Source organism: Takifugu rubripes, chromosome 3, assembly GCF_901000725.2.
Source record: "Takifugu rubripes chromosome 3, fTakRub1.2, whole genome shotgun sequence".
Lineage (NCBI taxonomy): Eukaryota > Metazoa > Chordata > Actinopteri > Tetraodontiformes > Tetraodontidae > Takifugu > Takifugu rubripes.
In genome coordinates this window covers 10,276,046-10,283,942 of record NC_042287.1, presented here as the reverse complement: position 1 = coordinate 10,283,942, position 7,897 = coordinate 10,276,046, and positions in this window count along the sequence as shown.

Below are 7,897 nucleotides of genomic sequence, written 5' to 3'. Positions count from 1 at the left end.
AGATTATTGGTATAGAATAACAACTATGGTTCCTTCACTGGAACACTTAATGTAACCAAATTTGTAATCAATTAATTAATATGTTAATTCAACTAGTTATTATAATCTATTTGCAAAGTCTCATAAATCTTAATAATACTTGAGAAATTTTGCCCATCTTAAAGCTTCTGGATGCTGGTTCTGAGTTCTTGTTTCTGCTGAAGGATTTAACGAATTATGATTTTTAAATACACATTTTATTAAAAGAAATCAAAAATGAAAATGCTCTTCTTTTTTAAGAAGCCTCTGACTGATTGTGGAGGAACATTCTGCAGAAGTTGCCACAGCTGCCTGCAGCCGGATGCTCAAAGAAGTGGCGATTAAATGACTATTCTTAACGTGGAGATTGAATTGACTTGAACTGGCCCTTAAAGCGGGGAAATTGATTTGGCAGGACACTTTTAAACTGGAGCCAGATGTGACCCACAGGCTGGTGACGGCGCATCCCGCTTCCAAATCAATCAGAACGCGTGGGTCTACGGCTACGCAAAGATGATGCTCCCTTTAGTTGAGTCCGAACTACTGCACATGCAATACTGTCGTCCTCCCTGTGCAAGAATGATTCCTTTCTTTATCAATGCCGCACCAAAACTGTCATATTATTAGTAGGGTGAATATTATTTCAACACTTTGTGTTTTTAGATACCTAAAAAGTAGAACGTGATGAGAGGAATCACTCAGTTTGGCTGCACCAGTTATTGGCCCTTCATAAAAATCATATCAGAGACGTAAATATTCTTACAAGCGTCGATGCATCAGTTACCAACACACTCATGACAACAGACACAGGTATGTCTGCATTTGTTTCGGCAGTTAGAAACCACAAATCAGTCATTTATTCGGGCTTTTAATGTACATCTTTACAGTTTTCTACAAAAAAAATCTCATATTTGGAATCAAATGTCGGACTTGATTGCGTCTGGTTCAAAGAAAGGGTGTTGATGCAATACTTCATAGCACAACTTAACCATGAATGCACCAATAAATAGGAATGGCTGTGTCTCATAACAGAGACGCCTGGGAACGTGAACAGATTTTGTTGTTCATGCCATCAACTTAATGAGGAAGATCTTTCTAAAGATGTTTGAACCAGCTGTGGTGGATTTAGCTTAGCTTCCCCAATTTGTTTTGAGGATATTTATAATTAATAAAAACGTGTTGCTACCATGACCCACTTTCGTGGCTTTTCTCCATCTCCAATCATAGAAATTCAACCGTTTCTAGTTTAAGAATGATAATTTCCACTGGACAATTGCTGCCTTTCTTGCTGAGCCAGCACTGCCGACAACTTCCAAGTGGCAACGGACGCTTTTACATCCGTTTTATGGTTGGAGGGCAAATAAATCCTGCCTGAATTTTCTTCCCCTCTTCACCTCACCTCCTGAATTATCTACAGTTTGGTTCTTCTCTGCAACAGAAGAAGACGATAAAAAAAGGCTTCACTGTTGATGCATGAGTTTGAGGGTCAACGACAATATCAGTTTTATGAAATGTAGATGAAAATGTGCACAATAAGTCCCCCAAAGTGTGCAATGAATGAACAATCATTTTCACATCACTTTTTTATGGGATAAGTTACAGTTTCATTCCTTTTAACATAAAAAAATATACATACGCACAAGCGCCTGTTTTGTGTTTTCTGCTGAGGTCGTCTCACAAAATTGTCCACATTAATAGTAAAGATTTTAAATGTTTATGGATTATAGCAGAAGAATTCTAGATTATGATGAATAAAGTTGTCTTTATTTTATTTTAGATGTTACACCACCAGCGCTTAGCATTTTAATTATCCTTCTATTAAACATTACACACATTAAAAGTCCTATAAACGTAATAAACGAGTTAGCATGAAACGTTAACAACAGTCAGCGTTACTCACAGAACTGACCGATTTTTAGACTCAACTTCTGCAACGTTTCCAGGTATAAAAGTTTAAAGCGCAGTTCCAGTAGTGGCGATATTGGACTATTTGAACTTTACAAATGGAGTTTGTTTGGACTGTAAAACCATAACTGCCAACTAAATTCTGGTCCACTCCCCGTGACAAACTCTGTGCAGAGAGCTTCAAAAGTCTTCAGAACTTTTAACTTTGAAGGCGGAGGAGACAACAAGACAACTTTAATTATCCCAGAGGGAAACTACTATTTCTAAACTAGCTTTAGCTCACACATTAAAACACAAACACACAAAAACAAACTGAGTGGAGTCAGAGTGAGTGAGTTGTCCTCGACATCAGTATTTGGGGGATTTGGGAGCTTGCTTGAGGGCACCTCGGTAGAGTCCTAGCACCAGAGTCCTAGACATGCTAGGATTGATACTTAAAGAAGCTCCTGGTTCCTGGCCCAGGAGGCAGGCCCAGGCCTAATATTGTCTAACAGGACATAAAGTCCAACATGGTGGCTGAACCTTCCACCCTTCATTAATGCTGTATTTACATTCCTCAGTTCTGCTGTCGCTGGAAGAATAATGCTGTGAAACAGAAACTGGAATTTCTGCAGATTATCATCCTGTATGGGATGCGACAGCACTGTGTTTGTGTTAAGTTCTGCTTTTTGTGTTCTTGGATCAGAACCTGTGATCCATGGTTGGCTTTGATTTCTTTTGCTGCCGGTTAATTAAAGTTTGCATGAAAATGATCGTTACACCAAACCCACAATGACCTCAGCTCCTCAGTAATTTTCCGTGCATGAGAAATCTCTCATTTCTTAAGTCACAGCTGAGGTTCTGTGACAAAGCACCATAAATCTACAGCTAAACAGAACTGGGACATAAGTTCAGTCAGGCGTCTGCATTATATGTAATTACGTCTTAGTTATGGTTAGTTATTATTCCACGAAGCGATGAAGACCTGAAAACCATCACACGTGTTCCTACTCCGTCTATCCTTCAGTATGATGAGTTATTAAGATTCTTTCTCTTAAGTGAGTTTTTTTTAATATTACACTTGTCAATAACTCAAGTGCTTCTAATCGCTGCATCTTCTATTCCAAACTGCTTTAAACTGAATTTGAAAAAGTCAGCAAACGTTGGGGACCAAATGAAACAGCTTTGCCTTTGGTTAATAATTGGCCCCGCATGTCAAATGGAACAATCCTTTAAAGGAATGCTAGAACATTTAATGAGAGACAGCCATTTTTATTAAATGTGTGGAGTTTATGGTAGGAAGTAGCCGTACGTTAAAGCCTCCCCTAAACATCAGGACAGCAGAACCTCACATCTGAGAGCAGATCACATTTTACGCTGTGGTTCAAGGTGATTACTGATATTTACTGATTGGTCATAATGTGCTTTTTATATCACTACAGAATTTTCAGCTTCTCACAGTTTTCCTTGATCTATTTGTAGATTCTGGAGATGTTGCCTCCTTGCTTCAGCAGTTGAAGCCCGTCTTCACCAGATCTCCTCTCTGTGGCCGTTGGTGGTTCTGCCATAGGAAAATGTGTACCGGAAGGTTTGAAGCTGCAGGGGGAGTCCGGTCATGAAAAACTGTCTATTTAATTAGTGTTTCATTTTTATTATCTTTTTCCCTGAAAGATAGGTGTGGGCTCTAGTTTAAGACAACTATCCTGGTTGCATAAACAACATTTTTGGATCTACAGTCAGTAAACCAGAGCACAACTGCACATGAATGTGTGCTGGAACCAAAACTGCTAAAGCAGGGTTGTTGTTTAAAACCCATGAGAGAAGATAAACTACCCTGATGTTATATCTATCAAAACTATCAATTTCTTTGCCCTGTTTCTTGCATTTCTCCTCCAAACTAACCTGCCTGGCAGCTTCTGTTTACACTGAGCTCTTCCTATACCCAAACCTGATTTATCCTCTCTGATTATGTCTGCTGTAAACACAGCTAAATGGACAATTTGTCTCCCAGCATCCGGGTGAATGATGCACATGAAATGAGTCCTGATCTGAGAATTATTCCTCCTGTACTGGAAATGTCAGTCGTTATTGCCAGTACGGTTATTAGAGCTTTACTGGCAACCCCGTACTCACGGTTCCTTCAACCAATCGCGGTTTTCCAGGGCTAGAACCCTGGGATGAGAGGATCTGGCATGGAAAGGAAGGAAATGGAAGGGAAGGAACGGGACACACAGAACATGCACAGAGCATGAGAACTTCAACGCAAGAAAACAAACGCTGAGGAGAACGTGGTTCCCGATGGAGATGATCATTTTTTGAACCCCGTTTCCTCCCGACTGTCTGAGCTGACCCCTCAGTGAGAAGGATTCTTTAAAGATCTTCTCCTTTCCACCTACATTTATTTTAGGAGAAACAGGGCCAGAGGTCCCAAGGGTGGGCTCTTAAATGTTAAAATCAATAAGAAGTTGCAGCCGGCGAGAAACAGTTTGGACAAAATATGGCTTCTCCCATTCTCTTCTATCCATCTTCTGCTAACTGGGCCTTATTGCCAGGGTCACGGTGGCGCAGGAACCCATCCCCAGCAGGCGGCTGTGTTTGCAAAATTAGTGTTCCAAGGGCTGATGTGATGTTTTATCTCATAATTTAACCCTCTTGCCAACATGAAATTACATTAAATCAATCAACGGTGCCCAGACGGATGGTTTTACTCGGGTGGTTTGATTGCTCCATGATACAGATAAGCAGGCATAAACTGATAAAATTATGGGAGCGATTCAGCTGGATGGGTTCAGCTTTAGCAGGAGTGTACAAACCACCTCAACGTATTCCTGCAGCAGGTATTCCCAAAGGATTCCCAATGGAAATGTTTGTTGACAGATGGTTAATAAGTTGAAAGGAGAGTCCTGATTCCAGCTGGGAAGACTTGTTGTGTATTTCCTATTCAGTTAATCCAAAACTCTTCTGGAGTCATCTTTAGAAATATCCTGGCAGGACCGTGTTTGACTGACATGTGCACAAAAGGCGGGATGAGCATTTTGTGAGCCCTCGTTTCAAATTAGGTGTGACAAAAGCCATTATGCAAAGCTCAGTTCTCACTTTTTTTTAAATGTTATTATCATTTACAGATATTTCATGAGCTTCAGCTTTTCACAGTTTTTTCATCACATCGTAACTCAAAAAATAAAGGTCTTCTTTACTGGAGCTTTTACAATCAATAAAATGTTTTGTTTTTTTAAATCTCGTTCGACACTCACTGTCAGACTTTGCATTGAAAAAAAGCTCATATAGAGGCAATAAAGTGGAGAATAAAATTTGCTCCGATTGTTTGTTCTGGCTTTGATAGCAGGTTTATCGACGAAGTTCTTAAATTTGTCATCTACGCCTGCAGAAGCCGTGAATCCAGATCGGCGTCTGACACGCACGGCTCTGGCCTGCCACTGAAGCACTTCTGCAGCGTTAACCACTAACAGTCATCTGACGGGGTCTTTCATTTGTGTCGGCTAAGCAGCTTTCTCTTTACTTAGGTTTTCCAGGGCTGCGGGAGCACACGCCCATGTCTGGAGTCCTGCTCATCTGTGGGTGGAACAGCACAAACTAATACATACACAGTTGTCATAAAGCATGAACAAAAGACCACAACAAGCCACAACCTGCTTTGCTTTGGAGCTCAGGAAAGGTAGTTTCTTTGCTCTGAGGAGGGAGGTAAAATCTCTATGAAATGGCGGAACTGTGCCTTTGTGTCTCTTCAACAAGAACTCTCCTGGACTTAGAGCCAGAGAGTCGTTCCTCTTGTTTTGAAAAATTTGTGGCTTCCTGCTCCATTACAGCAGAAGTGAAATGAGAATTCATGTGTTCCCAATTATTTATGCTGATGTCACCATCTCAGTGTATTTTGTATCTTAAATTTGAAAGCCACAGTGCAAAAAATTCTCTCCTCCTGTAAATGATTTATACAGTACCCTTAGAGAAGTATCTGGGTTCAGCCGCCCGACTGCATGCGTGCATTGAAAAGTCTCCTCGTGTTCGAATAGTTTTTCATTCTGTCAAACCTGATGGACACATTTATGGTGCTGGCACGCACATGCGGCCTGGCTCACAGTTAGCATCTCCCAACCTATACCTTTAAGGGATTAACAAGGTTTGCTTCAAAGGGAGAGATGCATCAGGATAAATTATGGAGCAAACCTGAGTTTCATACAGTGAAATGAGCCGTCTGTGATTAAATTGGGCCAATTGTTTAAACAAATTTATAGACATTCCTAACAGGCAGTTGGTGCAGATATTTATTGACGTGTCACTCTGAGAAAAACACAGCTCAAAAATCTAATTTTGTTTCCTTCCATTGTCTGAAAACATAAACATGAGGATGACCGGTGTGTGTAAATGGCACCTGTGTGAGAGAGCGGTGTGTGTCCTGGGATGGACTGCAGGCCTGTCCATGGACAGGGTGAGTTCCTTCATCCACGCTCTAAAATTACTTCAAATTAATATGACCTGATAAAGTTTGCATTACATTGTGGAGTTTCTGATCTTCAGTCTTTTAAAACCCAATAATATTTCTTTATTATTAGCAAGTAATAAAATATCAATAAAATTATAACTCTCTTTAACTCCTCTTAATACAGATCAACTTGCCAAATAACACATTATTAATGAATCTGAACAGCATCTTGTTACCATGGTGTCCCGGAAGGTTAAGGTTTGTTGGTATAACATTGCTCTTAACAGAATTAAAAATTATTTCGCTCGCCGAGGTGTCAATCATCGTGCATCCCACCAAGTGTGCAATATAACAATAAATGTGTTTATGGCGAGACATAACATTTGACTGTAAATATGTCTTAGCCGGCACACAAATGAGTATTCCACTTTAGCACCATGTGGAACTAATTAAGAATGCAGTTTTTGTCTTTAACAAGAAACTGAGGGAGGAGCGGCGGATAGGGGGAGCTGTGACTGCGGTCCATCTAGTGTAAGGTTACACTGCAGGACATGCACAGGGCAAAATACAAAACTTGGGATGGCTGCAGATCTACATTAACATACCACAACGTTTTTGCAGCAGAAACAATTCTACACTCAGATCATCAAATTCACTTTGTGAGGGATCCAAATTCGACAAAAGAATTCTTTGTTCTCCAGCGCAATGGCTGGTGCTGGCAGCGAATCTGCTGTGGTCGTGAAACGCAGCCAAACATTTCAGAGAGAGCAGCAGGAAAGGATGAAGGCTTAACACACCAAATCTGTTAGACTTTTTCTCCTCTGAGGTTTCCAACATCTCTAAATGTGCAAAAACAAACCCGTCGGACGCCAAAGCTGAATTTCCAGCATGCTCCTTTGGTGGCTGATTGAGTCATCCTCGGTCTTAAGAAACAAAAGATTTAAGGGCGAGCAATAAATCAATACAGACCTTGTTTCCCCCTGGGCCATTCAGCCACTTGGGGTGTAAAACGCTCAAAGGCAATGAGCACTTGAAAGTCTGGAGCTGTGGACAGATCCTGCCCAGCAATTATCCTGTCTGCGTGCCTCCTAAACACTGCATACCAGATATGTTTGGGCCTCTTCAGCAACAGTCCCAGTTATGGAGACACAGATGCTAATGACACCATATTTTCAGAGCTGCAGAGACAGAGGGCCTCTGGCCCTCACCTCTGAAACACATGCCACACAGCCTGCACCACCCACACCACACAGACCTGTTATTGATGACCACTGACGGCTCTCCCCTTCACTCGACTCAGGGTGGCCGCCGTCGGCGACAGAGCAGTAAATAAAACGTGTCTAGGTAATGAAACATATTAAAACCTGCTTTTTCGCTAAACTTGCACTTGCCCTGTCAGTCAAGAAAAATAGCCTTTGATGGCTTAATAATTCATAAGCCGACACACTTTTCTCTTTCTGTGTTCGACTTGTCTAAAAAATTTTGTCTTTATGGTTTGTCGCCCAGTGAGGAGCACGCTGACAAGCACCTGTCATGTGGATTGATGTGCCCAGC